This window comes from Echinops telfairi, unplaced genomic scaffold (genome assembly GCF_000313985.2).
Source record: "Echinops telfairi isolate 266 unplaced genomic scaffold, ASM31398v2 ScPeMD7_655;HRSCAF=1070, whole genome shotgun sequence".
In the NCBI taxonomy this organism is placed as follows: domain Eukaryota; kingdom Metazoa; phylum Chordata; class Mammalia; order Afrosoricida; family Tenrecidae; genus Echinops; species Echinops telfairi.
In genome coordinates, this window is record NW_022104553.1 from 3,749,789 (window position 1) to 3,755,070 (window position 5,282).

At 43.4% G+C, this 5,282-nt stretch overlaps 1 pseudogene; it reads left to right on the forward strand.

Annotated features, from left to right (window-relative positions):
- The first annotated feature begins 1,007 nt into the window (after positions 1-1,007).
- On the forward strand, positions 1,008-1,453 carry LOC115870369 (annotated as a pseudogene).
- Positions 1,454-5,282: the final 3,829 nt, after the last annotated feature.

Here is a 5,282-nt window from a genome sequence, read left to right on the forward strand (position 1 = left end):
GTGAGGGGCATCATGTCTCATAGTGGGGCTGGCCATGTAGTCCTCTCTGTGGACTGGCTCTAGCAGCAACTTTCACTGAGCATTTCTTAGCACACAAAAGAGAAAGTCCTGCCCAAATGTGGATGTCGTCAGACTTTGGCACACACACACACACAAAAGGTATGATCTCATTAGTTTGATCCAGAAGGAAAAAAGCTTAAAGTGAACCGTGCCAGGTTAACCACTCTTATTCATAGACAGAATCTCCCATGTTGAAATTATTTATAATTCTTTTACAAATGACAATTCTTTACCAATCATATTTCAAAATGCCCCTGCCTTGCACAGAAGCCAACTCATCTGTCAGCAGGCAGCCCTCCTAGGGCAGAGAGAAGACCGTGCCCTCTTCTCTCCACCCGAGCCCCTCTTACCCAGGGACTTGGAGCCAAGGTCTTGCCCTGTCCCGACCTCTGGCTTGGACAGTGATGAGTAAAACGGATCCCTCCCTGTCTTTAGCACAGAGTATCCTGATTTCACTACTACATGTTTAAGGAAGGGTCTGGAAAAGAGTCTAGCACTTAAGGGAGAAAAGCAGGAAAGGCGTTTTGAACAAGACATGAGTTGAGCAGCTGTAAAGTGTGGCTATTTGGCCTCACTCCCCTGGCACCTGCTTCTTTCCGCACAGTCTGGGAAACTGCGTTCCAGCAGCAGGATAATTAATCCTGATCTCTAGACACAGACAGTGCACTGACTGCAGAGTTAAGTCCAATGCAGACCGGTAATTAGCCATGGCTGGTAGGGTGTGGTGTGAGAACAATGAGGGGTCAGCAAGAAACACTGCTTAGCTCAGAAATTCAGAGGACAGCGGGATAGCTCCGACAGGTAGCGAGGCCCTAAATGAGAGTATAAGAATTAGTTAGCCTGGGCATGAAAAACTGAGGTAGTGATGCTGCCTGGTCCCAGGTGCCATCGCCTGCTCCATGTGAGTTTCTTTTAAGCCTCCCTCATGCCCCTGCCAACTCCAGGCCATGGAGCCCACATGAGAATATCCACTGTTCAGGAGCACCTTCTCCACCATACTCCCATCCAGGGTCACTGGTGTAAGTGACCTTTGGCCGGTCCCAGAAATCAGGAAGTTTTCTGCCACCAAGTGATAGATCAGAGTCTGATCGTGGGACTTCTGGAGCTGCAGACCCACGTGTGAAATGAAGAGACATGGAACTTCTCGGTGATACTACACCAAGCTTTGCTGCAACTGACTCAGTACCACACTGATCTCCTCCTCACCTGTAATCAGCTCCCCCTCCCTTCCCCCACTGATCTCCTCACCTGTAATCAGCTCCGCCCATCACCTCCCCTCCAGAGCAGATCTTGTCCCAGCTCTGACATTTACCTGCCCTGGAGCCTGGGTGACTTTGAACAGCTAGTGACCAGTCGGATCCTTCAAGATCCCAACATCTTTGGGCCCCAATAAAGATGCTGAAGCAAGAGGCACTATCAGACACCTCCACTTTATAAAAAAAATTTTTTTTTTTTTTAGAAAAAAGGAATTAGGCTGGGCGAAGAGAGGAGGTGTCCTGGGACAGAGGATGAAGAGGTGTGAGAGAATGCCCAGAGCTCCAGAGAATGTGCCGAGTCCAGGGAGGTACATTTGCGATCTGGGTGACATCTATTTGAAGAGACTCATGGAACCTGTTAAGCATCACACTAAGCCCTGAGGTAGGTTTTAGGCTCACTCAGAGAATTGATGAAGTGCCTGAAATGTGCGTGGTCTCTGTGGGAAGGATCTGGGCCTGCAGTCTGGGTTCTAAAACCCCTGTGGAATGTTTTCCCACCACCTAGGCCGCAAGTGGGACCAGAAGGAGCAGAGAAACCTGGGATGCAGCCCAAGGAAGGAGATGGCTTCATGGGAATGTACAAGTGCCCACGCCCAGGGGGAAGACATGCACTTATGCCTCCCTCCCAGCTCAGCTCCTGGCCACATTCAGCCAAGATAGAATGTAACCCTGGACCTGCCTGATCTCTGGAGTCAGTGCGGCTATGGGAGAATGTTGCTACCAACTGGACTACAAAAGAGGCAAGATAGACAAATCTCATCTTTATCACAACTACATGCTAAGAATCAGCAGGAAACCACTTCCCAGCTGGAAATGGGTCCAGCCTCACATTCCCATATCTCCATACATGGTCACAGGCACTTTTCTGTCAAAAACTCTCTCTCTAACCTTAATCACCATAGATACCATAAAATCTTAAAACAGGTTTTGCTAGACTAATGTAAAAGAGGAGCTCTCTTTCAAAGCAAAATTCCTTGGATAAAGTTCCAGATGTCCATTGATATATGTATGGTATGTCATTAATAACTCAGTTCCTATAACCAACCTATCTGAAATCCTGCTTTGAAACTGTCTCCTGAGAAATAACCAGGGCAATAGATGACCTTGTGTGACTGCTCTGCTGGACCCTGACTTTGGATTCTTGAGAGATCAATACATGCACATGGTCTTTGATGAATAAGTGCTGTGTGGTTATATCTAAAGTTTTCTAGTGACCTATATAACCCACTTTCACTGTCCCCTGTTCAGTGCAACGATGCTGCACAATTTAAACCATATCTGACCACAATAAATGTTTCTCTGCACACTTAGGCTTTTGACACTATCCAGATCACTATTAGATCAGACCTCAATCCTGACCATGTTGAATCAGGTCGAAACATCCCTGCCCTGTGGTACAACAAACACAGAAACCAATAGAATAACACTGAAAATTCAGATGTTAATTCAGCAGATCTTTGGCCAAGGGTCAAAGTCTATTGACAGGCATCCTCAAACTACGGCCCCGCGGGCCACATATGGCCCGCTGAGGACATTTACCCAGCCCACCAGGTGTTTTTGCCCCATTTGTTTTTTTACTTCAAAATAAGATGTGCAGTGTGCATAGGAATTTGTTCATAGTTTTTTTTTAAAACTATAGTCTGGCCCTCCAACGGGTCTGAGGGACAATGAACTGGCCCCCTGGTAGGGGAGATAGTCCCTTTCACAAATAGAACTGGCTAAACTAGGTATCTATTTGCAGAAAAATTAAATAGGAGCCATACCTCACAACATACACAAAACCTAACTCAAAGTGGGTCAAAGACCTAAATGTTAATTCTAAAACTACAAAATTCCTGGAAGATAACATAAGGTCAACACTAAAGGTCTTTATTTATGACATAAACACACTATCAAACATAACTAATGTTCACAAACAACAGAAAACAAACTAGATAACTTAAACCTTCTAAATATTAAATACTTATGTTCATCAAAATATTTTACCAAAAAGAATTTTGACAATGACATATCTAACAAAGATCCAAAATCTAAAATACATAGAAGAGTTCAAAACTCAATGGCAAAAAGACAAGTAATCTGACATAAGAATGGGCAAATGACATGAACACTTTATCAAATAAACATTCAGAGGGCTCATAACCATATGAAGAGATGCTTATGGTTCATTCAGCATTAGAGAGATACAAATCCTAAATACCATTTCATCCTTGCAAAAATGATTAAAAACAATAACTTATTGAGATTGGAACTCTCATATGGGGCTGGTGAGTTGTAAATGGTATAATCACTGTGAAAATAGTATGAAAAATAGTATGGTAGTTCCTCAAAAAGCTGGGGTAATAAATACCATAGTGTGGCAGTTACATAATTTCATGTCAACTTGATAAATAAAATATAGGGATGGAGTCTAGCCTGTCTATCAGGTCACAAGGTAACACCCACCAGGAGGATTCTGGGATGTCCTCTTTTTCTCCTGGGAGGAGTACCACACACTGCTACACATTCTGTTGACAAGGTAGCCACATGAAGCTATGCTGCTGGCAGCCAGAGCCCTGAAGTTGGAGGAGCCACAGGGAGAGCCACGCCAGCGCTGAGATGCTTCCACACAGCTTTTCACCCACTGGCCTGTGAGCGTCCTACTTTCATCATCATTTCATGTGCTGTGTGGGTCTATAAAAGTGATGGACTAGTATCGGGTATATGGGCTAATATCGGAGTTATGGGCTAATATCAAACGTCTGGACTTGAACTTGACTGAGCCTGGATGTTTTCTTAATATACAATAACTCTTGGATATAAAACTTTCACAGTAGCAAAAGGATAGAACCCACCTAAGTGTCCATCAGTAGATTCGTGGATAAAATCTGGTACATACATATTATGGAATATTTACTATACAATAAATAACTGATGAGTGATAACAAAAATGAGTGCATGAAATATATAGCAAGAGCGAATCTGGATGGCATTATCCTGAGTGAAATAATAACAAAATAACAAAAGGAGGAATATTGTATTATATAACTTTTATTAAGGCAGTGTGAGTCACTCACTAAATAGCAGGCACATATTAATTGTGGTGAAGGGAAAGTCAATACACAATATGGGAAAGGTCAGCAAAATGTGACCAGTGAAGCACTAAGGGATACGCAAGAATAAAAGACAATAGTAAATGCTATGAACATAAAATTCTGCAACATAGTCATAATAATCAAAATTTTGTGAGTATTTGCATAGGTAGATATGCATGCTATTTATTTAGTTAAACATTTTATTGAGGGTTCTTACAGCTCTTGTAACAATCCATACATCAATTATATCAAGCACATTTGAACATATGTTGCCATCATTATTTCCTCGCCATTTTATTTTCTATTGAGCTCCTCTCCTCTCCTCCATCTACCCCACCCTTGTGGCCCCTTGATAAATAATAATTATTATTTTCATATCTTACAGTGATCACTGTCACCCCATGGTTTCTGTTGTCCGTCCCCCTGGGGTGAGGTGTGGTTATGTGTCAATCATCACGATGTTACCCCCTTTCTCCGCTCCTCTTCCCACCTTTCCCCTGCTCTCCTAGTATTGGTAATCCCATTACTGTTCCTGGATTCCATGTGTCCTGAGCTCTTTTATCTTGTCTGTACCTGTGCACATGCTTCAGTCTAGCCGGAAGTGAAAGGCAGTACTAGGGTCATGATAGTGGGGTGTGAGGAAGGCTCAGGGAACCAGAGGATCATTGTGTGTTTCATCAGTGCTTGACCGAACCCTGATTGACTCATCCCTTCCCTGTGACTCATCTGTGAGGGGATGTTCCATTGTCTACAGATGGGTTTGGGGTCTCTGCTCCAACCCCCCTTCTTCTCAACAATATCCTTTGTTTGTTTGTTTGTTTGTTTGTTTGTTTTGGATCTTCTGATGCCTATTACCTTGCCCCTGGGACACCTCATGATCACACAGTCTGGT